The sequence below is a fragment of the Phyllobates terribilis genome, unplaced genomic scaffold (assembly GCF_046119375.1).
Source record: "Phyllobates terribilis strain yellow unplaced genomic scaffold, ASM4611937v1 Scaffold_4__5_contigs__length_816908805, whole genome shotgun sequence".
NCBI classification, from domain to species: domain Eukaryota; kingdom Metazoa; phylum Chordata; class Amphibia; order Anura; family Dendrobatidae; genus Phyllobates; species Phyllobates terribilis.
This window is the reverse complement of record NW_027362764.1, coordinates 684647798-684674764: the sequence shown is the minus strand read 5'-3', so window position 1 is coordinate 684674764 and position 26967 is coordinate 684647798. Positions and strand designations below refer to the sequence as shown.

The window sequence follows — 26967 nt, the reverse complement described above, 5'->3', positions numbered from 1 at the left end:
ATGGGAGGAGACACAGATTAGATATTAGAAAAAGCTTTTTGACAGTTAGGGTGATTAATGAGTGGAACAGGCTGCCACGAGAGGTGGTGAGTTCCCCTTCAATGGACGTCTTCAAAAAGAGGCTGGACAGACATCTGTCTGAGATGATCTAGTGAATCCTGCTTTGAGCAGGGGTTTGGACCAGATGACCCAGGAGGTCCCTTCCAACTCTACCATTCTATGATTCTATGATCTATTTCTTTGAATATTCCCCAAGTACATATTATATAATATGAGAGTAAGTCACTGGAATTTCAGACACTTGAAAAAACTCTTGTCTTAGATTGTTTTTTCACTGGCTGCCCGGTCTTAAGTTACATCAGTTGAAAATAGAATGAATGGGATCCTATACTATTAGCTCAAAGTTCAAAGGCCACAGCTGTCACACGTCATGCTGTAAAGATACTTTAATTTGCACGAACACTTCATGCACAGAAAATATTAGCAACACAAAAGAATTAATAAGAATTACATATATATTATAGTTCAACTAGATATATTGTTATTATTTTAAAATGTTATACACATAAAATCATGCAATTTTTTCACTTCCTGTGTGAATAAAGAAATAAATCCATTTTAGAGTTCTTTGATCAAATCCTGCTTTGGAATGAAAACTAAGGAAATATAAGAAAATAAAATTAAATATCAAATTCATACAGAAACAGAATTATTTAAATATCTTATACATATATTGGTTGGTTCTAATGTAATTCAAAATATTGCTACTTAAATTTATATATATGAAGTTCTAATTTATTAATTAATATATATATATATATTTTATAAACGTATATATAAATACAATTATACGCAATCTCTACTTAGACAAGTGTATATATATATATATATATATATATATATATATATATATATGAACTATTAGAAACTATGTAACTACAATTTTGCTGTATAAGATTATAAATAAATATTGAGACATTGTATTACATTTTGATACAACATTATAATTACAGGTTTTCCTTAGCCACTCCCTAAACCAAATCTTCTGTCTCTCTCAAATATCTCCAGGAACGCCCAATTTAGGAAAGACATTTTTCTATCCTTCAAAACCTCAGAGAACTGCCTGTTCTTCTGTCCACATTCCATGACGTCACTGTGAGTTGGTCGTCTCACCTGTCTCTGTCCATCAGTTTCAGCCATTTTCCTTTTTAGAGAATCACAGTTCTGACTGAGAATTAACTCATTCTGTGGAGAGATTGATCTTTGCACTGGCTGATATGGCTTATAACATATATGAAATCTTCTGCGTATTTGATAGAGTTCACTATGCGGATGACTCAGTCTAGGAGAGTTTGATATTGGCTTTTGGTAATATTTTACCTTTCCTGGTTTTATGAATTTAGCTTGATTTATTTTCTTTTCACGATTCTCATGTTTTCTAACAAAATCCAGCATCTGCGCACATTCAAATAATGAATTTTTTTGTGATGCCATAACTTGGGAAACTGAATTTAGGAATTTGAATTTTTGTACAAAAGTTGTTATCATATGTTGTACTTTTCCATTTTTGATGAGAGCTTTGTACAACCGTTCAAATATGGACATGAATGTATATGTACATTCCTTCCTACCAATCCTTAGTTTCTGCAGATCTTCTATTTTGGGAAAATCCTTTGTGACACAATAAATCAAATATCTTAATCTGTCCGAATCATTTTCCCATCCATTAGGAGAGTCATTTTCACAGGGCATTAAATGTAAACGTCTGGACAATGTCACAGGAATCCATATTTTAAATAATTGATTCCTCTCCTCATTGGATAAATCAAACTTATCAGAGAAGCTCTCAAATGTCTCTGAATTTCTACAGGCATGGATTTTGACATCATATTTTGGCATGATTTTGTATAATTTCAGCAAATTTTTCCTCATTTTAATTTGGAGTTGAGCCTGGGTAATTCCAGAATTCTCTGATATTTTTAGTGGCTCTTGTACGTCCGTTCCTCCTACGTCACTCAAGTCTCCTCCCACATCACCTAGTATTTTGGTTTCTCGTATGTCAGTCATGTCTCCTCCCATGTCAGGTTTCTGTATGTCCATCTCTTGGTCAGACCCAAGGTCACCTTCAGTTACAGACACGTGTCTTACTTCTTGTTCATTTTCCACATTACAGTCAGAATCAGTATCACCGTCTGACACTTCTACACTATTTTCCTGCTTAGAAATCTCTAACACAGACTATGAAAAAAATCTACCAAATGTAGAATATTTCTCAATTTCTGTTTGTCTCTATTTACCAATTTAGAAGTTAACTGTAAATTCTGCAATTCACATTCTTTGTATAAACTGAGCCACAAAACTTCTATGTCATCTCCTACATTAACTTTGAAATTAATATTACTTTGTTTAGCAAAAGAAGAAATTATATCCATATTTTGCTTACCTTAAGATTCCTTGGCTTCTCTTTATCAGCACGTCCTGTCTTCAGTTTGTCTGATTCTTTTCCTGTGTGATTCTGTTCCTTGTTAGTACCTCTTTTTCCTGTCTTTCCTCAGTCTGTAGGTCCATTCTGCTTCTCGTGACAAACTAGTGAATTTACTGACACGTGAACAACAGCTGTTCAGCTCGTCAGGACTCCCCCCTTGTTCACGGAAGAAATTCACTTACTTAATTTAAAAAACAAAAAAACAGGACTGGCTGGCTCAACATTGTAAAATAATACTCTTCCTGTATTATTTTTTTCTACTGAGGACTTCTCAAAGTATCAATATCACGATATTCTTATAAAAAAATGTATCTATTTATTCTTGGATTGTCCATTAAAAAGAATCAGATTGCAGCAGGTACATACAATAATTAGTTATAAAGTAATTGTCCATTTGTCCATAATTAGCTTAATTGTTGAGATTCACCCATCTTTCCTTGGATCCTGGCTGGTAAATCATGTCTTTGTCCAGCATGTGTCAAGACCTACATGTCATCTGCTTCTCAGCATGAAGATTCTGTGTCTTGTGGGGTGGGCAGAGCAAGAGAGCCCCCCCTTTCTGTACCATGGCCTTTTATAGCCAGTTGTATGGACACCTGTTCGACATATGGTAGTGAACCAAAAATACACACACAAATAGCGCATGTCAACTAGACACGATGGCTGAGGCATAGAACTCAGAAAAATGATTATCGATTAACATTCCAAATGAATTTCCATAATTAACCATTTAACAGAGACCGCCTGGGAATACCAGGTGCTGTAGGCTTTTGCTTTTTCCTTCCTTCCACCAGCAGGGGGCACTCTCTTCTATTCCTTTTTTCCATTCCCTTTCACAAGTGCACACATTCATTCTCTTTTCTTTTTTTCATTTGCTTTCTCTCTTGCGCTATTTCATCTCTGCAAAATACCAGCATCCTTCTGATCACCGTGGGCCTCCAGCATTGTTGCTTATTTACTTTTAATACTAGGCTCCTTTTCACCAGGACCAGCATCTCCCGGGTGGCTGGAGGCAACCACTGGTAACCCCAAGCAGAAGACCTTTGCAGGCAACACGACCCTCCCCCCTGAAGAGCAGCTCAAAGTCACTGGCAACCATCTCACCCTCTTCCTTCATTCACCCCTGGACGTCTCGCTCCGCCCCCAAGTTACGGGTCCAGCTTGCTCTTTCTGTCACATTACCGCGATGAAGGGTTTAGCCTGCAGGAGACCCTGCGCCGAGACATTTTTGAAGACACCTGATGCGGCGGGTGAATCACTGCTAAACAAACCACACCTGTAGGGACGGCACAGCCTTTGCATGGACCCTTTGGAGCCCGCCCCGTCACCACCAGATTGCTCGCCATCAAGTGATCCTGAGAAAGGCTAGCCGGGCGATGGATCAAGCAGCGTCTACTGGCCATACCACCTTGGATACGCCTGATCTCGTCTGATCTCGGAAGCAAAGCAGGGCTGGGCTCGGACAATACTTGAATGTGAGACCTCCTGGGAACACCGGGTGCTGTAGACCATTTTGATGACGTTTTTGCCCTACTGCCCAGCTCGGCTAGCATGGAACGGCGCCTTGCCGCACACCGACCTTAAGTAACTTAGATGATGGAAGCCGCAAGGCCTCTGAGCCAGTTGGCAGCTAAGTACGCTACACCGCCGCCCTTCTCGCAGGCCTGACACCGAGCTCCTTACCACGGCTAGGAGTGCTTATTGACTCCGCAGCTCGCCGTGTGGAAATGATGGCGTTAAAAGCACCCGGGGCCGTGAAGGGGCAGGCTTTCAGCAGGTGCCCAGGGAAGGTTTTGGATGCCGGCCGCCTTGCGAGGGCCAGCAGAAGTAACATGTTTCTCTGCAAATAAGCTTGTGTAACCAAGCCAGACGGCTGCCAAAGAGCTAACCTCAGTGCAAGGAAGGCAAGGAAGGTGCGGAAGGAATTGGGGAGGGGGGGGGTGATTCCTGCTAGGGCCCTGAAATCATAAAACAGGCAGGAGAGTCTGACGCATGGTGATGTAGAGGTTGTAGGGGCAGATAGGGGGTGTTGTCACGTGCGAGCACGTGTGCATGCTGGCTTGTGTGTGAGAGTGCGCTTCCTAGGTGTGGCGCGCTGCAGACAGTCAAAATACCAGCATCCTTCTGATCACCGTGGGCCTCCAGCATTGTTGCTTCTTTACTTTTAATACTAGGCTCCTTTTCACCAGGACCAGCGTCTCCCAAGTGGCTGAAGACAACCACCGGTAACCCCAAGCAGAAGACCTTTGCAGGCAACACGACCCTCCCCCCTGAAGAGCAGCTCAATGTCACTGGCAACCATCTCACCCTCTTCCTTCATTCACCCCTGGACGTCTCGCTCCGCCCCCAAGTTACGGGTCCAGCTTGCTCTTTCTGTCACATTACCGCGATGAAGGGTTTAGCCTGCAGGAGACCCTGCGCCGAGACATTTTTGAAGACACCTGATGCGGCGAGTGAATCACTGCTAAACAAACCACACCTGTAGGGACGGCACAGCCTTTGCATGGACCCTTCGGAGCCCGCCCCGTCACGGCCAGATTGCTCTCCACCAAGCGTGTTACAACTCTCCTGTTAGGTTTTTTTTAGTTTGCTGGTCACATGACCATTTTGCCTATTTAATCCGGCTCCGCCCTCCTGGCTTTGCTGGACTTCATTTGTATTTACTACTGTTGAGTTAGCTTGTTGCTCTGTTGCCGTTCTCTGTTAGTTTTGCTAGGTCTTCTGACCCCTATGCCTTTTTGTTGTATGTTTGTCTTTGACTGCTACTATTTCTGCTAGGAGGTGTCCAACTTTTCCCAGTCCCTAGATCTTGTAGGGATCCCTCCCTCACATCTATAGGTCTGCGTTCAGACTAGCCGAGGACTTTAGCGGTTCTGATCGCAGGATCAGGTTCCCCGTTACATCGTAGGGATCTAGTTTAGTTCTATTGTAGGGATAGATCTCCTTTCCTTAGTCTCTGTAGCAGATCATAACAGTAATTCCAGCCATAAAAAAAAAAAAAAAAAAAAATTTCTCTAAGTAAAGACCTCCAGTTTTCCATCATGGTCTCGGTGCAAGATTTGGCTCAACGCTTGCAGGGACTCTCTCTGGAGGTGACCAAGCTCCAACAACACGTGAGTAGCTGTTCTGGAGCGCATTTTGTGGAACCTAAGGTACGTCTGCCTGATCTATTTTTTGGCAAACAACAAGATTTTTTTTCTTTTGAAAATGCTTGTTTATTATATTTTCGTTTGAGACCCGGATCCTCTGGTGATGAATCACAGCGCATAGGGATCATAATGTCACTTTTGCGCAAAGATCCTCAGGGATGGGCCTTCTCTCTCCAACCTAGCGATCCGTGCTTTAGATCAGTGGATAGTTTTTTTTCTGCTTTGGGTTTGTTGTACGATGATCCTGATCGTGTCTCATCTGCTGAGTCTGAATTAAGACGTTTGAGGCAGGGATCAGGTAATATGGAAAAATATTGTTCTCACTTCCGTCGGTGGTCTGCTCAGGTGGGGTGGAACGATTCTACTTTGAAAAGCTTGTTTATTGCAGGGCTATGTGAAAGGGTAAAGGATTTACTGATTGCTTATCCCACACCTGGAAACTTGCAGGAGGCAATGCAATTAGCTATACGGGTGGACAGGAGACTGCGTGAAAGGGTTAATGAGAGCAAATCCTCTGCTATGTCAGCTTCGAGTCCTGAGAGGTTCTGTGCTGAGAATGGAGAGCCGATGGAAATTGGGGCGATGGCACCCCGCTCTCAGAAAAAAGACCGCCGACTTTCTGAAGGCTTTTGTTTCTATTGCGGAAATTCTGGTTATTTTATTAAGAGCTGTGTGCTTCGTAAGAAGAAAGAAAAAAAAATGGTCAGTCATGCTCGTATTGCCTGTTTAAATTCTAAGGGAGTATTCCTATCTGCCACTACTGCTGCTCAGGATGAATTAATTGAATTTCGGGTATTTGTGGATTGTGGATCTACTCTGAATGTGATTGATGGGGGATTCTTGGAAAAACTTAGATTAGAACCTAAAACTTTGTCATCCCCTATTGCTGTGGTTTCTGTCGATGCCTCTCCCTTGAAGAGTGTTACTCACAAGGTCTGTGAATTTCCCCTCACTATTAATGGTATTCATCAAGAGAATTTGGATTTGGTGGTATTGGATAATTTGCCTTCTCCAGTAATATTGGGGTTACCCTGGTTAAAATTGCACAATCCTGTACTGGATTGGTCTACCAATGAAATTAAGTCCTGGAGCCCTAAGTGTTATGACAAGTGTTGTAACGGGCGCATTGCTGCTGTGGATAGAGGGGAATTGCCTGTACCTATTCAGGATTTTTGGAGAGTTTTTTCTGAGGAGGAGTCGCAGGTTTTGCCTCCCCATAGAGACTATGATTGTACCATTGAATTTGTCCCTGGCGCGACTCTTCCTAAGAGTCGTTTATTTAATCTTACTATTCCTGAAAGAAAGGCTTTGGAAGAATACATACAGACAAGCTTGGCCGCCGGTCACATTAGGCCTTCCAAGTCTCCTGTGGCTGTTGGATTTTTTTTTGTAAAAAAAAAAGATGGCGGTTTACGTCCTTATCTGGACTTTCGTGAGATTAATAAAATTACTGTACGCAATCCTTACCCACTGCCATTGATTCCTGATTTATTTAAACAGTTAGTGGGGGCCAAGTGGTTTTCTAAAATTGATCTCCGGGGGGCATACAATTTGTTGCGCATGAAGGAGGGTGATGAATGGAAGACTGCTTTTAACACTCCTGTAGGTCATTTTGAGAATCTGGTTATGCCTTTTGGTCTCACCAATGCTCCAGCATTTTTTCAGATTCTTATTAATGATATCCTTAGACCTTTAATCGGCAAAAATGTGGTTGTGTATTTGGATGACATTTTGATTTATTCGCCGGATCTGGAGTCTCATTGGCGGAGCGTACGTGAGGTATTACAGTTATTAATGGACAATTCGCTTTTTGCTAAGCTGGAGAAATGTGAGTTCTCTGTACAGAGAATTAGTTTTTTGGGCTACATTATCTCCAGTGAAGGTTTTGAGATGGACCCGGTTAAAGTTCAAGCTGTGCAGGAATGGCCTAGGCCTATTGGTTTGAAATCGATACAGAGGTTTTTGGGTTTCGCCAATTATTACAGAAAATTCATAAAAAAATTTTCTATTATTGTCAAACCGCTGACCGATCTCACCAGGAAAGGTGCTAATGCGGTTCAGTGGACTTCTGAGGCCATTGAAGCTTTTGTGTTTCTAAAGGAGAGGTTCACCTCTGCTCCCATCCTTATGCAGCCTGATGTGACTAAGCCGTTTTTGGTTGAGGTTGATGCTTCTTCGGTGGGGGTTGGTGCGGTGTTGTCTCAGGAAAACAAGGATGGAGTACATCCCTGTGCCTTTTTTTCAAAAAAATTTTCCGAGACTGAACTTAATTACGATATTGATAATCGGGAATTGCTGGCGATTAAACTCGCATTTGAACACTGGCGTCATCTCTTGGAAGGTGCTGAATTTCCCATTCAGGTTTTCACTGATCATAAAAATCTGATCTATCTTGATGCTGCCAAGCGCTTGAATGCCCGTCAGGCTAGGTGGGCACTTTTTTTCTCGCGGTTTAATTTTTCCGTTACTTACATCCCGGGTACCAAGAATGTTAAAGCGGATGCTTTGTCTCGCAGCTTTTCTCCCATGGTCGGTGTTGAGGAGGAAGAGGAGACCATTTTACAAGAAGGTGTTGTGATTGCTGCTTTGGACTCCGTTTTGGAGGATGAGATTCTTAAAGCACAGGAGAATGCCCCATCTAACACTCCCCATGGGAGGTTGTTTGTGACTAGGACCTTTAGGAGAGATTTGTTTGTTGAGTGTCATGAGTCTCGGTTGGCAGGTCATCCAGGAATTTCTGAGACCAAGAGACTTGTGGGTCGCAGTTTTTGGTGGCCTGGATTGCAGAAGGAAGTCATTAAGTGGGTGCACCAATGTACTGTGTGTGCAAGATCCAAGTCTTCGCATGCTCCTGCTGCGGGGTTGCTTTGCCCTCTGGAGGTTCCTAGTGCACCTTGGACACATCTGGCTATGGACTTTATTACTGACCTTCCTCCCTCTGAAGGTTTCACGGTCATCTGGGTGGTCGTGGACCATTTTAGCAAGATGTGTCACTTGGTTCCCTTCATCAAACTGCCTTGCGCTAAGACACTCGCTAAGGCCTTTGTCAAGGAGATTGTCAGACTACATGGTGTTCCTACTGACATTATTTCTGATAGGGGACCTCAGTTCGTGGCTTGTTTTTGGCGTGCCTTTTGTGACAGGTTGGGAGTTCATTTGTCGTTTTCATCCGGATATCATCCTGAGTCTAATGGCCAGACAGAAAGGAAGAACCAGGATGTTGAGCAGTTCTTGCGTTGTTTTGTGGCAGACAATCAAGAGGGGTGGTCTGAGTTTCTGCCACTTGCTGAATTTGCTCTTAACAACCATACATCCTCTTCTGCTAGGTGTTCGCCTTTTTTTTGTTGTTCTGGGAGACATCCGTCTTTTGGGTCATTTTCCAAATTGGTTTCGGCTGTGCCTGAGGAGGAGAGTTTTTCCGGTGATTTGGAGAGAGTTTGGACGGATGTGCGTGGTAATCTTCAGGAGGCTAACAAAAAATCTAAGAGGTACTTTGATAGGAAACGGCAAGAGATTTTGTTTGAGGTTGGTGACATGGTTTGGTTGTCCTCTAAGAATCTGCGATTGAGGATTCCTTCTAAAAAATTGGGTCCCAAGTTCGTAGGGCCCTTTAAGGTACTTCAGATAGTTAACCAATCTGCTGTTAGGCTGGAGGTTCATACGTCCTGGAGGATTAATCCGGTGTTTCATGTTTCTCTGTTGAAAAAAGCTGATGTGTCGGATGGTGACGCCTCTGCCACTGTTCCTCCGGTGGTGGAGGACGGGGAATATGAAATTTCCCGCATCCTAAATTCTAGACGGTATAGAGGGAGTTTGCAGTATCTCGTCGCTTGGAAGGGTTTCGGACCTGAGGATAACTCATGGGTGAGAGCGGATTATGTTTCTGCCCCCAGACTTGTCCGAGCGTTTCACAGGAGGTTTCCTGGTAAGCCTGGGCCTAGGGGATCCGGAGGATCCTCTTAGAAGAGGGGGTACTGTTACAACTCTCCTGTTAGTATTTTTTTAGTTTGCTGGTCACATGACCATTTTGCCTATTTAATCCGGCTCCGCCCACCTGGCTTTGCTGGACTTCATTTGTATTTACTACTGTTGAGCTAGCTTGTTGCTCTGTTGCAGTTCTCTGTTAGTTTTGCTAGGTCTTCTGACCCCTATGCCTTTTTGTTGTATGTTTGTCTTTGACTGCTACTATTTCTGCTAGGAGGTGTCCAACTTTTCCCAGTCCCTAGATCTTGTAGGGATCCCTCCCTCACATCTATAGGTCTGCGTTCAGACTAGCCGAGGACTTTAGCGGGTCTGCTCGCAGGATCAGGTTCCCCGTTACATCGTAGGGATCTAGCTTAGTTCTATTGTAGGGATAGATCTCCTTTCTTTCCTTAGTCTCTGTAGCAGATCATAACAAAGCGATCCTGACAAAGGCTGGCCGGGCGATGGATCGAGCAGCGTCTACTGGCCATACCACCTTGGATGCGCCTGATCTCGTCTGATCTCAGAAGCAAAGCAGGGCTGGGCTCGAACAGTACTTGGATGGGATACCTCCTGGGAACACCAGGTGCTGTAGACCATTTTGATGACGTTTTGCCCTACTGCCCAGCTCGGCTAGCATGGAACGGCGCCTTGCCGGACACCGACCTTAAGTAACTTAGATGATGGAAGCCCCAAGGTCTCTGAGCCAGTTGGCAGCTAAGTACGCTACCCCGCCGCCCTTCACGCAGGCCTGACACCGAGCTCCTTGCCACGGCTAGGAGTGCTTATTGACTCCGCAGCTCGCCGTGTGGAAATGATGGCGTTAAAAGCACCCGGGGCCGTGAAGGGGCAGGCTTTCAGCAGGTGCCCAGGGAAGGTTTTGGATGCCGGCCGCCTAGCGAGGGCCAGCAGAAGTAACATGTTTCTCTGCAAAGAAGCTTGTGTAACCAAGCCAGACGGCTGACAAAGAGCTAACCTCAGTGCAAGGAAGGCAAGGAAGGTGCGGAAGGAATTGGGGAAGGGGGGTGATTCCTGCTAGGGCCCTGAAATCATAAAACAGGCAGGAGAGTCTGACACATGGTGACGGAGAGGTTGTAGGGGCAGATAGGGGGTGTTGTCACGTGCGAGCACGTGTGCATGCTGGCTTGTGTGTGAGAGTGCGCTTCCTAGGTGTTGCGCGCTGCAGACAGTCAAAGGGATTGTTCCCTTTCATTAAAAGTTAATCCCCGGCTGCAGCCTATTAGAATGCAACTAACCGCGCTCTACTCACCCTACCCAGGTCTACCGGTGAGTCTCGCCTCTGCTCCCGGCCTGTGGCATTGGCCGTGAAGCTGACGTTCCGTCGACAGCGCTGCAGCCGATCAGTGAGCTCAGCGGCTCTGAGTGGGACGTTGAGTCTACAAGACCTTTTAAGGAAGCCAGCAAAAAAATTGAAGAAAAGGGAAAGCACAAAAGGACCTGGCCTTGCTGAGCACTGGAAAGGGCAGCCGGCAGCCAGACTTCAAAGTAGAAAAGCAGCAAGTGAGAGGCTTATCTCTGCCTACGGCCACACCACCCTGAACATGCTCAATCTCGTCTGATCTTGGAAGCTAAGCAGGGTTGGGCCTGGTTAGTACTTGGATGGGAGACCACCCGGGAATACCAGGTGCTATAGGCTTTTGCTTTTTCCTTCCTTCCACCAGCAGGGGGCACTCTCTTCTATGCCTTTTTTCCATTCCCTTTCACAAGTGCACACATTCATTCTCTTTTCTTTTTTTCATTTGATTTCTCTCTTGCGCTATTTCATCTCTGCAAAATACCAACATCCTTCTGATCACCGTGGGCCTCCAGCATTGTTGCTTCTTTACTTTTAATACTAGGCTCCTTTTCACCAGGATCAGCGTTTCCCGCGTGGCTGGAGGCAACCACCGGTATCCCCAAGTAGAAGACCTTTGCAGGCAACACGACACTCCCCCCTGAAGAGCAGCTCAAAGTCACCGGCAACCATCTCACCCTCTTCCTTCATTCACCCCTGGACGTCTCGCTCCGCCCCCAAGTTACGGGTCCAGCTTGCTCTTTCTGTCACATTACCGTGATGAAGGGTTTTGCCTGCAGGAGACCCTGCGCCGAGAGATTTTTGAAGACACCTGATGCGGCGGGTGAATCACTGCTAAACAAACCACACCTGTAGGGACGGCACAGACTTTGCATGGACCCTTCGGAGCCCGCCCCGTCACGGCCAGATTGCTCGCCACCAAGCGATCCTGAGAAAGGCTGGCCGGGCGATGGATCGAGAAGCGTCTACTGGCCATACCACCTTGGATACGCCCGATCTTGTCTGATCTCGGAAGCAAAGCAGGGCTGGGCTCAGAAAGTTCTTGGATGGGAGACCTCCTGGGAACACTGGGTGCTGTAGACCATTTTGATAACGTTTTGCCCTACTGCCCAGCTCGGCTAGTATGGAACGGCGCCTTGCCGGACACCGACCTTAAGTAACTTAGATGATGAAAGCCCCAAGGCCTCTGAGCCAGTTGGCAGCTAAGTACGCTACTCCGCCGCCTTCACGCAGGCCTGACGCCGAGCTCCTTGCCACGGCTAGGAGTGCTTATTGACTCCGCAGCTCGCCGTGTGGAAATGATGGCGTTAAAATCACCCTGGGCCGTGAAGGGGCCAGGCTTTCAGCAGGTGCCCAGGGAAGGTTTTGGATGCCGGCCGCCTAGCGAGGGCCAGCAGAAGTAACATGTATCTCTGCAAAGAAGCTTGTGTAACCAAGCCAGACGGCTGCCAAAGAGCTAACCTCAGTGCAAGGAAGGCAAGGAAGGAATTGGGGAGGAGGAGGTGATTCCTGCTAGGGCCCTGAAATCATAAAACAGGCAGGAGAGTCTGATGCATGGTGACGGAGAGGTTGTAGGGGCAGATAGGGGGTGTTGTCACGTGCGAGCACGTGTGCATGCTGGCTTGTGTGTGAGAGTGCGCTTCCTAGGTGTGGCGCGCTGCAGACAGTCAAAGGGATTGTTCCCTTTCATTAAAAGTTAATCCCCGGCTGCAACCTATTAGAAAGCAACTAACCGCGCTCTACTCACCCTACCCGGGTCTACCGGTGAGTCTCGCCTCTGCTCCCGGCCTGTGGCATTGGCCGTGAAGCTGACGTTCCGTCTACAGCGCTGCAGCCGATCAGTGAGCTCAGCGGCTCTGAGTGGGGCGTTGTGTCTACAAGACCTTTTAAGGAAGCCAGCAAAAAAATTGAAGAGAAGGGAAAGCACAAGAGGACCTGGTCTTGCTGAGCACTGGAAAGGGCAGCCGGCAGCCAGACGTCAAAGTAGAAAAGCAGCAAGTGAAAGGCTTGTCTCTGCCTACGGCCACACCACCCTGAACACGCCCGATCTCATCTGATTTTGGAAGCTAAGCAGGGTCGGGCCTGGTTAGTACTTTGATGGGAGACTGTAAAATTATACTCTTTCTTTATTATTTTTTTCTACTGAGGACTTCTCAAAGTATCAATATCACGATATTCTTATAAAAAAATGTATCTATTTATTCTTGGATTGTCCATTAAAAAGAATCAGATTGCAGCAGGTACATACAATAATTAGTTATAAAGTAATTGTCCATTTGTCCATAATTAGCTTATTTGTTGAGATTCACCCATCTTTCCTTGGATCCTGGCTGGTAAATCATGTCTTTGTCCAGCATGTGTCCAGGCCTACATGTCATCTGCTTCTCAGCATGAAGATTCTGTGTCTTGTGGGGTGGGCAGAGCAAGAGAGCTCCCCCTTTCTGTACCATGGGCTTTTATAGCCAGTCGTATGGACACCTGTTCTACATATGGTAGTGAACCAAAAATACACACACAAATAGCGCATGTCAACTAGACACGATGGCTGAGGCATAGAACTCAGAAAAATGATTATCGATTAACATTCCAAATGAATTTCCATAATTAACCATTTAACATTTCCCCCTTTTTTGAGAATAAAAGGACTTTAACTGAAATTTCTCAAAAGAAGATACATTCATCAATCATTTTTTCTTTCCTTCTTCCTTGGCAATATCATTAAATTTCCATAATAATAATAATAGTAATAATAGTATCAATATCGGATTATTGTTATATAATGATGTGAATTCATGTTATGGTAAGCCGTGACTAATATTCATTTAATATGTATAATTATACTTCCCTATATCTAAATTGAAGCAATCGCGGGTTCAATCGTCATCATCTGATGTCATCGGGTCGTCGTCTCGTCTTCTTCTTGGTTCTTTTATAACACAGTCTTTAGATGAAAACTCTTTTGAAATAAATTACAGCATGTAGATATTGTACAGTCCATAATTGTGTTCATTATTGTTCAGTCCATAAACTGTACTCTTTATTAGAAAGATCATGTGTGTCAGTTGATAAGAAAACAAAGTCCATGGATGAAATGTAGCTTTAATATCTGTGCAGTGTCACCTGGACTTACGTTGGATCGTCTTTGGAATCTTCCGTGTGTCCGCACTGGTCTCGTGTCACTTTTGAAACAGATGTGACGTCTTTGGTCAGTAAAGCAAGGGTTAACTTGACACTTTCCTGCTTTATATAGCACCATAACCAGTACTCAGTCCTTTATATACAGGACACATATGCCAGGTATTACCTGTTCACCAGCTTTCATTGAAGCGTTGCAGGTGATAAGAAACCACTGGAACGTGATGAAACTTAAACACAACACAGTACATATAGGATCATCGTCCTCTGCCGTCCTGGTGATCAGTGGTGTGAATTGTATTGTATGTAATGGACACAGTCTATTATAACACTTTATTAAGATAGAATTCATAATTGCGATGTCTTGATTGAAGTCTTCATTCCCTAATCTGATACCAAATCTGGCAGTTTTTCCTAACCTATAATATCACAGCGTACCATAGCAATCAGTAATATCCATCTAATTATTATCAAAATATTAAAATAAATTATGTTTGGAATAATAAACAATAATAGATAATAATTCATTATCAATCAAGTTCTCCATATGATAGAACATTTTTATGTCATAGGTGTAATTACCTTTTCCAACCCATAGGTGTCAGTGTATTTTGAAAAAACAAGTTTTTATATCTTTATTAAACCAATAATATCAAAGAATGTATACTCCTGAACCAAAATGAATAAATATATGAATGTATGAATGAATGAATGAATGAATGAATGAATGAATTGCTGTGTTTACTCAGAAAATGTAAACATTTTTTTCTTTAGCAATATATATTTAATGAAGCAATACTCTTGTATTAGACATTACTTTATTAAATATTAATCTGTTTTCTCAATTGAGATGAATGTCTCAAGTGGGGTACCACAGGGCTCCGTCCTGGGACCTGTATTGTTCAACATCTTTATCAATGATTTAGATGAAGGAATTGAGGGTAAACTGATTAAATTTGCTGATGACACAAAGCTAGGAGGGATAGCTAATACTAGAGAAGAGAGAGAGAGGATTCAAAAAGACCTAAATAAACTGGAGCAGTGGGCAGCAACCAACAGAATGTTTTTTAACAGGGAAAAATGCAAAGTACTACATCTGGGCAATAAAAATGAAAAAAGCATATACAGAATGGGAGGAATAGAGCTAAGCAACAGTACATGTGAAAAAGACTTAGGTATACTAATAGATCATAGACTGAACATGAGTCAACAGTGTGATGCAGCAGCAAAAAAGGCAAATACAATTCTGGGATGTATTAACAGAAGCATACAGTCTAGATCACGTGAAGTCATTATCGGTCTTTACTCCTCTTTGGTCAGACCTCATCTGGAATACTGTGTACAGTTTTGGGCACCACATTTTAAAAAAGACATAGACAAACTGGAGCAAGTTCAGAGAAGAGCGACCAGAATATTGACTGGTCTGCAAACCATGTCCTATGAGGAACGGTTGCAGGATTTGGGAATGTTTAGCTTGCAAAAAAGAAGACTGAGAGGATACTTAATAGCTGTCTACAAATATGTCAAGGGCTGTCACATTGTAGAAGGATCATCTTTATTCTCATTTGCACAAGGAAAGACTAGAAGCAATGGGATGAAACTAAATGGGAGGAGACACAGATTAGATATTAGAAAAAACTTTTTGACAGTTAGGGTGATTAATGAGTGGAACAGGCTGCCACGAGAGGTGGTGAGTTCCCCTTCAATGGACGTCTTCAAACAGAGGCTGGACAGACATCTGTCTGAGATGATCTAGTGAATCCTGCTTTGAGCAGGGGGTTGGACCAGATGACCCAGGAGGTCCCTTCCAACTCTACCATTCTATGATTCTATGATTCTATGATCTTGTCTGATCTCAGAAGCTAAGCAGGGTTGGGCCTGGTTAGTACTTGGATGGGAGACTGCTTGCGAAAACCAGGTGCTGTAGGCTTTTGCTTTTTTTCTCCTTCCTTCCACCAGCAGGGGGCACTGTCTTCTATGCCTTTTTTCCATTCCCTTTCACAAGTGCACACATTCATTCTCTTTTCTTTTTTTCATTTGCTTTCACTCTTGCGCTATTTCATCTCTGCAAAATACCAGCATCCTTCTCATCACCGTGGGCCTCCAGCATTGTTGCTTCTTTACTTTTAATACTAGGCTCCTTTTCACCAGGACCAGCGTCTTCCGCGTGGCTGGAGTCAACCACCGGTAACCCCAAGCATAAGACCTTTGCAGGCAACACGACCCTCAACCCTGAAGATCAGCTCAAAGTCACTGGCAACCATCTCACCTTCTTCCTTCATTCACCCCTGGATGTCTCGCTCCGCCCCCAAGTTACGGGTCCAGCTTGCTCTTTCTGTCACATTACCGTGATGAAGGGTTTTGCCTGCAGGAGACCCTGCGCCGAGACATTTTTGAAGACACCTGATGCGGCGGGTGAATCACTGCTAAACAAACCACACCTGTAGGGACGGCACAGACTTTGCATGGACCCTTCGGTGCCCGCCCCGTCACGGCTAAATTGCTCGCCAGCAAGCGATCCTGAGAAAGGCTGACCGGGCGATGAATCAAGCAGCGTCTACTGGCCATACCACCTTGGATACGCCTGATCTCGTCTGATCTCGGAAGCAAAGCAGGGCAGGGCTCGGACAGTACTTGGATGGGATACCTCCTGGGAACACCGGGTGCTGTAGACCATTTTGATGACGTTTTGCCCTACTGCCCAGCTCGGCTAGCATGGAAGGGCACCTTGCCGGACACCGACCTTAAGTAACTTAGATGATGGTATCCCCAAGGCCTCTGAGCCAGTTGGCAGCTAAATACGCTAGCCCGCCGTCTTCACGCAGGCCTGACACCGAGCTCCTTGTCACGGCTAGGAGTGCTTATTGACCCCGCAGATCACCGTGTGGAAATGAAGGCGTTAAAGGCACCCGGGGCCGTGAAGGCGCCAGGCTTTCAGCAGGTGCCCAGGGAAGGTTTTGGATGCCGGCCGCCTAGCGAGGGCCAGCAGAAGTAACATGTTTCTCTGCAAAGAAGCTTGTGTAACCAAGCCAGACGGCTGACAAAGAGCTAACCTCAGTGAAGGAAGTCAAGGAAGGTGCGGAAGGAATTGGGGAGGTGGGGGTGATTCCTGCTAGGGCCCTGAAATCATAAAACAGGCAGGAGAGTCTGACGCATGGTGATGGAGAGGTTGTAGAGGCAGATAGGGGGTGTTGTCACGTGCGAGCACGTGTGCATGCTGGCTTGTGTGTAAGAGTGCGCTTCCTAGGTGTGGCGCGCTGCAGACAGTCAAAGGGATTGTTCCCTTTCATTAAAAGTTAATCCCTGGCTGCAGGCTATTAGAAAGCAACAAACCGCGCACTACTCACCCTACCAGGGTCTACCGGTGAGTCTCGCCTCTGCTCCCGGACTGTGGCATTGGCCGTGAAGCTGACGTTCCGTCGACAGCGCTGCAGCCGATCAGTGAGCTCAGCGGCTCTGAGTGGGGCGTTGTGTCTACAAGACCTTTTAAGGAAGCCAGCAAAAAAATTGAAGAGAAGGGAAAGCACAAAAGGACCTGGTCTTGCTGAGCACTGGAAAGGGCAGCCGGCAGCCAGACGTCAAAGTAGAAAAGCAGCAAGTGAGAGGCTTGTCTCTGCTTATGGCCACACCACCTTGAACACGCCTGATCTTGTCTAATCTTGGAAGCTAAGCAGGGTTGGGCCTGGTTAGTACTTGGATGGGAGACTGCCTGGGAATACCAGGTGCTGTAGGCATTTGGTTTTTCCTTCCTTCCACCAGCAGGGGGCACTCTCTTCTATGCCTTTTTTCCATTCCCTTTCACAAGTGCACACATTCATTCTCTTTTCTTTTTTTCATTTGTTTTCTCTCTTGCGCAATTTCATCTCTGCAAAATACCAGCATCCTTCTGATCACCGTGGGCCTCCAGCATTGTTGCTTCTTTACTTTTAATACTAGGCTCCTTTTCACCAGGATCGGCGTCTCCCGCGTGGCTGGAGGCAACCACCGGTAACCCCAAGTAGAAGACCTTTGCAGGCAACACGACCATCCCCCCTGAAGAGCAGCTCAAAGTCACTGGCAACCATCTCACCCTCTTCCTTCATTCACCCCTGGACGTCTCGCTCCGCCCCCAGGTTACGGGTCCAGCTTGCTCTTTCTGTCACATTACCGCGATGAAGGGTTTAGCCTGCAGGAGACCCTGCGCCGAGACATTTTTGAAGACACCTGATGCGGCGGGTTAATCACTGCTAAACAAACCACACCTGTAGGGACGGCACAGCCTTTGCATGGACCCTTCGGAGCCCGCCCCGTCATGGCCAGATTGCTCGCCACCGAGCGATCCTGAGAAAGGCTGGCCGGGCGATGGATCGAGCAGCGTCTACTGGCCATACCACCTTGGATACGCCCGATCTCGTCTGATCTTGGAAACAAAGCAGGGCTGGGCTCGGACAGTACTTGGATGGGAGACGTCCTGGGAACACTGGGTGCTGTAGACCATTTTGATGACGTTTTGCCCTACTGCCCAGCTCGGCTAGCATGGAACGGCGCCTTGCCGGACACCGACCTTAAGTAACTTAGATGATGGAAGCCCCAAGGCCTCTGAGCCAGTTGGCAGCTAAGTACGCTACCCCGTCGCCTTCACGCAGGCCTGACACCGAGCTCCTTGCCACTAGAGATGAGCGTTGTTCTACTCGAACTGTTCGCCAATCTCAAATTCGAGCTGTTTTGGGCGGTGTTCGAGCCGTTCGGCGAACACGAACAATTTGAGAAAAATTCGGCTGTTCGAGGTTATGTTCGATAACTGTTCGTGCACCAAAATCATAACTGGATTTTTTCTCAGTAATGATGAAAATTAATGTTAATACGCAGTTTGAGTGTACAGCGGGGTGGGGGGAGGGGCAGGGGATGGATCTCTGCAGGAACAATGAAGATCTCCATTTTTTTTTCTCTTTCCCGCATTTGCAGTGGGGAGGTGCAATCTGTCAGCCTATCAGCAGCGCACACACGGAGCGAAGTGCTTTTTTTCACACAAGCAAGGGCATGTGTCATTGGCAGTGTATGTCACATGTCCTTGCCCTATAAGACCAAGCCATTTTCCCCGTCGCCACCATTTTCTCACTGCTGCAGCTGCGTGTTAGACGGCACCGCTGTTGCTGTGTGCGCTATACCTTGTTAATTTCAAGCCAATTTTCGCACAAATATACAGATAGCTTGGGAGTAGGGAATAGTTGTGATTGCAGTCCTTTTAAGGACTAGGTTACAGCATTTCCTACGACTTTTATCAGGGAGGTCTGTGCTCTTAAATAGATAGGTTGTGGGAGTAAAGACTAATTGTAATTGGAGTCCTTTTCAGGACTAGGTTACATGAGTTCCTATCAGTTTTTGCCAGGCAGGTCTGTGCCAGTGCTGTGCAAGTTTTTTTCACAGCATTTGGCTGAATCTAGCAAAGCTAATCCTTTTTGGCCTATTGCAGAGTGTGTTAGTCAGTGGAGTAGCCTATCTGTGTTGCAAGATATAACACCTGTGTATAGAATACCAATTTTTTTACTGCACCTAGTGAAGTAAAATCTTTTGGGCATAGCATCATTCTATTAGTCCATCTATACCGACCTCCATCAGGTTGCAAACTGAATATAATTTTTTTTTGCATCTAGCTCTGAAAAAATATTTGGGCTTCTAGCAGTGTGTGGGACTTGGTCTATTAGTCCATCTATACTGACCTCCATCAGGTTGCAAATTAAAAATAATTTTTTTCTTCATTTAGCTCTGAAAAAATATTTGGGCTTCTAGCAGTGTGTGGGACTTGTTCTATTAGTCCTTCTATACTGACCTCCAGCAGGTTGCAAATTGAATATAATTTTTTTCTGCATCTAGCTCTGAAAAAATAGTTGGGCTTCTAGCGGTGTGTGGGACTTGGTCTATTAGTCCATCTATACTGACCTCCATCAGGTTGCAAATTAAAAATAATTTTTTTCTGCATCTAGCTCTGAAAAAATATTTGGGCTTCTAGCAGTGTGTGGGACTTGGTCTATTAGTCCATCTATACTGACCTCCATCAGGTTGCAAATTAAAAATAATTTTTTTCTGCATCTAGCTCTGAAAAAATATTTGGGCTTCTAGCGGTGTGTGGGACTTGGTCTATTAGTCCATCTATACTGACCTCCATCAGGTTGCAAATTAAAAGTAATTTTTTTCTGCATCTAGCTCTGAAAAAATATTTGGGCTTCTAGCAGTGTGTGGGACTTGGTCTATTAGTCCATCTATACTGACCTCCATCAGGTTGCAAATTAAAAATAATTTTTTTCTTCATTTAGCTCTGAAAAAATATTTGGGCTTCTAACAGTGTGTGGGACTTGTTCTATTAGTCCTTCTATACTGACCTCCAGCAGGTTGCAAATTGAATATAATTTTTTTCTGCATCTAGCTCTGAAAAAATAGTTGGGCTTCTAGCGGTGTGTGGGACTTGGTCTATTAGTCCATCTATACTGACCTCCATCAGGTTGCAAATTAAAAATAATTTTTTTCTGCATCTAGCTCTGAAAAAATATTTGGGCTTCTAGCAGTGTGTGGGACTTGGTCTATTAGTCCATCTGTACTGACCTCCATCAGGTTGCAAATTAAAAATAATTTTTTTCTGCATCTAGCTCTGAAAAAATATTTGGGCTTCTAGCGGTGTGTGGGACTTGGTCTATTAGTCCATCTATACTGACCTCCATCAGGTTGCAAATTAAAAGTAATTTTTTTCTGCATCTAGCTCTGAAAAAATATTTGGGCTTCTAGCGGTGTGTGGGACTTGGTCTATTAGTCCGTCTATACTGACCTCCATCAGGTTGCAAATTAAAAATAATTTTTTTCTTCATTTAGCTCTGAAAAAATATTTGGGCTTCTAACAGTGTGTGGGACTTGTTCTATTAGTCCTTCTATACTGACCTCCAGCAGGTTGCAAATTGAATATAATTTTTTTCTGCATCTAGCTCTGAAAAAATAGTTGGGCTTCTAGCGGTGTGTGGGACTTGGTCTATTAGTCCATCTATACTGACCTCCATCAGGTTGCAAATTAAAAATAATTTTTTTCTGCATCTAGCTCTGAAAAAATATTTGGGCTTCTAGCAGTGTGTGGGACTTGGTCTATTAGTCCATCTATACTGACCTCCATCAGGTTGCAAATTAAAAATAATTTTTATCTGCATCTACAGTACCTCTGAAAAAATATTTGGGCTTCTAGCAGTGTGTGGGACTATTTGTATTAGTCCATCTATACTGACCTCCATCAGGTTGCAAATTCAAAATAATTTTTTTCTGCATCTAACCCAGCCAATAGTTTTGGCCTAATACCACAGTTTGGCCACTCAGCTCTGCTCGGTTACCATCCATTGTTTTTTTGTGCAAACAACTCCAGAGTTGTGAATTAGTTAACCACCAAAATGAGTGGAAAAAGGCCTGCTGCTGGTGGAAAGGGGAATAGGCGTGTTGGGAAGGGGAAAAAAGGTTGTGTCCGTGGGGTAGGTGTTAAAGCAACAGTAACATCTGCAGAAGAAAGACCATCTTCCAGCCAAACTAAAATGTCTACTTCTTTTAGCGGACAATGTGATAAGATCCCTTTCTTACGGCCACGCCAATCGCTACAAATTCCAGATGAGGCACAAAAACAGCAGGTGCTTCAACGGATATCAAGTGCTCCTTTAAGTGGGCTCTCCTCCACATCAACTTCAACATCACAAATACTCCAGTCCTCAAAGGTGTCACCCAAATCGCACTTGCTTCCTCACAGCTCCCAAATCTCCAGCTGCCCGTCTGAGTATGAGGTAGAACAGATGGTTGAGTCTGCAGAGCTGTTTACTCATACTATAGCCTGGGAATCAGAGGTCGACTCCAGCGCTTCTGTGAATCCAGACGAGGAAATGATCTGCACTGATGCCCAGAATCTTTATGAGTCGGATCCAGGACCAGACGCAGAAGATTCTGACCATAATGTAGACCCTCATTCCCAAACTGTAACTCCTGTTGGTGGAGACAATGAGGAAGACGATGATAAGACTCAAATACCTGATTGGAGCGACAACTTTAGTTTTTTGTCAGGGCAGGAACAGGTTGGCTCTGAGGACGACGGGTGTGATAACGCACAGGGTGATGATGATGAGGTCGGAGATCCCACTTACTGTCAACCCACAGTCAGCCAAGAGATGAGGTCAGCAGAGGAGGTGGAGGAAGATGCTAGTGACGACGAGGTCAGGTTGCGCCTTCCTGGACAGAGACGTAGTACTGGAAGCACGTCAACAACTGCATCCTCAAACACAACTCTGCCTCTCACCACAAGTCGTGGTGGCTCTTCAGGTCGCATGGGTGCTAAGCCTTGCATAGCCTGGGCATTTTTTCAGATCGATAAAGATGACCCAACTCGTGTTATCTGTAACATTTGTCAGCAAAAGCTAAGTAGAGGCCAAAAAATACATAGTTTGAGTACTTCATGCATGAACCGGCACATGGACATGAAGCATAAGTTGCAGTGGGAAGCTCAGTGTGCTACAATGCGGCCTAGCCGGCCGGGCCAATCACCGTCTGCCATATCTTGTGCATCCGCGGCCTCTTCATCCTCTGTGACTGGGGGGACAGCAGTCACACCTGTTTTGGGGCGCAGACCTGCCACCTCTTTACCCGCAACAGCCAGCGTGATTGGCAGGTCATCATTTTCTTTGGAGGTGGTAACACCAGCTGGTGTTGAGCGCTGTCCGACATCGATAGCACCACCTTTGGATCAAGGCAACCTAACATGTCCGCCTGCATCTTCCTCACAGACCGGCAGTTTGCCGGGGACACCCTTATCAACCCCGTCTAAGCACAATAGCCAGCCCTCGGTCCCTCAGATGTGGACAAGTAAAAGACCATTTCCTCCTAGCCATGAGAAAGCTAAGAGGTTGAATTTCACCATCTGCAAGCTCTTGGCTACAGAAATGCTGCCTTTCCGCCTGGTGGACACAGAGGATTTTCGAGACCTTATGTCCGTCGCAGTGCCCCAGTACCAGATGCCCAGTCGGCACTACTTCTCAAAGAAAGGTGTGCCTGCGCTCCACCAGCATGTCGCACACAACATCACCGCTTCTTTGAGAAACTCTGTGTGTGACAGGGTGCATTTCACCACAGACACTTGGACGAGTAGGCATGGACAGGGGCGTTACATGTCGCTGACTGGGCACTGGGTAACTATGGTGACAGCAGGACAAGGGGCTGCTGTCCAAGTCTTGCCGTCCCCACGAGTTGTGCGTCAATCCTCTTTATGTCAAAGTTCCTCCACTGCTTCTGCCTCCTCAACCTCCTCTCGGTCTTCCACCTGCACCCAAAGCCTGTCTGGTCATGCCACAAGCTTTCTAACTGCGCAGAAGGGATCCTGCACACCTCCTTACTATGCTGGCAGTAGGGCTCAACGTCATCAGGCGGTTTTTACATTGAAATGTCTGGGAAATGTGAGTCACACAGCTGAGGAGTTGTGGTCAGCTCTGGAGAACCAATTTCATGAATGGTTGTCTCCACTGGACCTGAAACCAGGGAAGGCCGTGTGCGACAATGCTGCAAACCTGGGTGCGGCCCTTCACCGGGGCAATGTCACACACGTGCCTTGTATGGCTCACGTGTTGAACCTGGTTGTCCAGCAATTTTTAGCCCACTATCCCAGACTAGATGGCCTTCTGCAGAGGGCACGGTCGCTGTGTGCTCACTTCCGCTGTTCGCATCCCGCAGCTCAGCGACTTACATCTCTACAGAAGTCGTTGGGCCTGCCACTTCACCGGCTAAAATGCGATGTGCCTACCCGGTGGAATTCAACTCTGCACATGTTGCAGCGACTGTGGCAGCACCGACAAGCCCTGGTGCAATACGTTCTGACGTACAGCCTGGGCCAACGAGATTCAGAGGTGGGGCAAATCACGCTGGAGGAGTGGTCTCAGATCAGGGACCTATGCACCCTTCTGCACAGTTTTGAAATGGCGACGAAGATGTTTAGTGCTGACGATGCCATTATCAGCATGACTATTCCAGTGATTTACATGCTGGAGCACATGTTAAACAGAATTCGGAGTCAGGTGGTGGCACAAGAGGAGGTGGAGGAAGTAGAGGAGGAGGAGTTGTATGCGGAAGGGCTAACATCTGCAAGGTCCAGACGGTCGGCAGCACGAAGGCGGCAGGCATGTGAGGGTGGGGGAGATGGTTTTACCAGGGCGCATGGTAGCAGCCAAACTAGTGAGGAAGGTGCAGGAGCCCAGGAAGAAGTGGAGGACGAACTGATGGAAGACTCATCAGATGAGGGAGACCTTGATCACATTTCTGTTGTGCGAGGTTGGGGGGAGAGGACAGAGGAAGGAAGCATGATTGTTACCTCGCCACCAACACAACAGGGACTTGGTGCTCCTGGATGCGCAACACACATGAGTGCCTTCTTGCTGCACTACCTGCAACATGACCCTCGAATTGTGAGAATTAGAAATAATCCTGACTACTGGGTTGCCACACTGTTAGATCCCCGGTACAAAAGTAAATTTGCAGAAATTATTCCTGCCATAGAAAGGGATGCACGCATGCAGGAGTATCAGCAGAGACTGTTGCAGAATCTTACATGTGCTTTTCCACAAAATACCAGTGGTGCACGTAGTGAATCTCACAGTTCCAACTTGCCAACCGTGGGACCGTCAAGTGTTCAGCACTCAAACCGTAACAGAACCACAGTATCTGCTGGTAACATCAATTTTGCGGAATCATTTCACCACTTTTTTAGCCCATCCTTTGCAAGGCCACAGGAGACAAGAAGTCTGACACATAGTCAACGCCTAGAGACGATGGTACAGGAGTATCTCCAAGTAAACATTGAAGCCACGACTGTGTCAATGGACCCTTGCTCTTTTTGGGCTTCCAATCTGGATAAATGGCCGGAGCTAGCCACTTACGCCTTGGAGATCTTGTCATGCCCCGCAGCCAGCGTTCTGTCTGAACGTGTGTTCAGCGCTGCTGGTGGTGTGCTGACAGATAAGCGCACGCGGCTCTCCACTGATAATGTAGACAGGCTCACGTTCATAAAGATGAACAAATCATGGATCCGAAACGACTTTTCTACCCCTGTGTCATCCTGGGGAGAGTAAAAGCTTGATGATTGGTTAAAATCACCCTACCAACCGTTTTAAGCTTTCAAATTACTAATCATGTTTATCTGTATCTTGACTGGAAAATAATTTGGGCTTTGTAGCAGTGTGCAGCACTGATCCTATTAGGCCATCTATACTAAAGCTTCACCAGATTTAAAATTAAAAATAATTTTTAGCTGCATCTAGCCCGGAAAATAATTTTGGGGCTCCGAGATGCGCAAGGCACATAAGTGCCTTCTTGCTGCACTACCTGCAGCATGACCCTCATATTGTCAGAATTCGAAGTAATCATGACTACTGGGTTGCCACACTCTTAGATCCCCCAAACTTTTCGATCAACCTTTTCATTTTAATAAAGACAAAAAAAATGGTCATTTTTGAAATTATAAGCATTAGCAGGTTGTTAGAAACTGAAATCAAACAGTTTTCAACTCAAAACTTTATTCTAGGTGATGTTACATTTTCACATAGGACCCCTTGTTCGAAAGGAGCTTCTGAACTCTCTCGTCCATTGAATTTGTCAGGTTTTGGATGGTTTCTGCTTCAATTGTTTTGCATGAGGACAGAATACCCTCCCAGAGCTGTTGCTTAGATGTGAACTGCCTCCCGCCATCATAGACACTCCTTTTAATGATGCTCCAAAGGTTCTGAATGGGGTAGAGGTCAGGGGAGCATGGGGGTCACACCATAAGTTTGTCCCCTTTTATGCCCATATCAGCCAGAGATGCAGATGTTTTATGTGCAGCATGAGATGGTGCATTATCATGCAGAAAAATGATCTTGCTGTGAAATACACGGTTCTTCTTCTTGAACCATGGCAGGAAGTGCTGTTTGAGAAAATCCACATACATTATGGAGTTCATCTTTAGCGCCTTCAGGGATCCTCAAGGGGCCGACAATCTCTCTCCCCATGATTTCAGCCCAAAACATTACTCCACCTCCTCCTTGTTGGCGCTGTAGCCGTGTTTGCGTGGGGTGTCCATCAACCAGCCATCCTCCACTCCATCCATCTGGACCATCGAGCGCTGCACGGCACTCATCCGTGAACAAAACAGTTTTGAAATCAGTCTTCATGTAATGTTTGGCCCACTGGAGCCGTTTCTGCTTGTGTGAAGTGGATAGAGGAGGCCGACAGGATGGCGCATGCACAGCTGCAAACCTCTGAAGGACCCTGCATCTTGTTGTTCGGGGGACGTTGGAGGCACAAGCAGCTTCAAAAACTTGTCTGCTGCTATGACAAGGCTTTTTTGCCGCTGCTCTTTCAACCTGACGTAATTGCCTGTAGGAAAGAGTCCTCAATTTGCCCTTATCAGCACGCACACGTGTGTACTGTGAATCAGCTACATACTTCTTGATTGCCAAGACACTTCATCCTGATCATCGCACAATGTTGATTGTAGTCATGCCTTGACCTAAACACTCCACAATTTGTTGCTTCTCAGCAGCCGAAACATCCTTTTTCTTTCCCATTTTGGCAGAAAATGTAGGCTGCTTAATAATGTGAGAGAGCCTTCTTAAGTAGTCTTGCCTTTCATTGGACACACCTGCCAAACTAATTAGCACAGGTGTCTACAATTGCTTACAGTGATATAAAGAGCCCTGACACACATCACCATCAATGAGTTTAACTGACAAACAAACAAATTCTTCCCTTATCACTCCTAAACACTTTTTGTATAATAATTTGGAACGCAGTGTACATGTGCTTTTCCACAAAACACCAGTGGTTCACGTAGTGAATCTTACAGTTCTAACTTGCCAACCATGGTCTGTATGGAGTTGTTCAATAAAGGGCCCAAAATTAAGATAACA

The 26967-nt window shown here is 45.4% G+C and overlaps 2 non-coding genes and 5 pseudogenes across 2 annotated transcripts; all 7 read left to right on the top strand.

Moving 5' to 3' along the window:
* Positions 1-3875: 3875 nt before the first annotated feature.
* On the top strand, positions 3876-3995 carry LOC141269086 (5S ribosomal RNA; annotated as a pseudogene).
* Positions 3996-10075: 6080 nt separating this feature from the next.
* Positions 10076-10195, top strand: LOC141267019 (5S ribosomal RNA). The gene has a single exon (XR_012321038.1). It is a non-coding gene; the product is annotated as a 5S ribosomal RNA (ribosomal RNA).
* Positions 10196-11135: 940 nt separating this feature from the next.
* Positions 11136-11254, top strand: LOC141266484 (5S ribosomal RNA). The gene has a single exon (XR_012320521.1). It is a non-coding gene; the product is annotated as a 5S ribosomal RNA (ribosomal RNA).
* Positions 11255-11875: 621 nt separating this feature from the next.
* On the top strand, positions 11876-11995 carry LOC141268074 (5S ribosomal RNA; annotated as a pseudogene).
* Positions 11996-16602: 4607 nt separating this feature from the next.
* Positions 16603-16722, top strand: LOC141267474 (5S ribosomal RNA; annotated as a pseudogene).
* A 940-nt stretch (positions 16723-17662) lies between these two features.
* On the top strand, positions 17663-17781 carry LOC141268195 (5S ribosomal RNA; annotated as a pseudogene).
* Positions 17782-18402: 621 nt separating this feature from the next.
* Positions 18403-18522, top strand: LOC141269492 (5S ribosomal RNA; annotated as a pseudogene).
* Positions 18523-26967: the final 8445 nt, after the last annotated feature.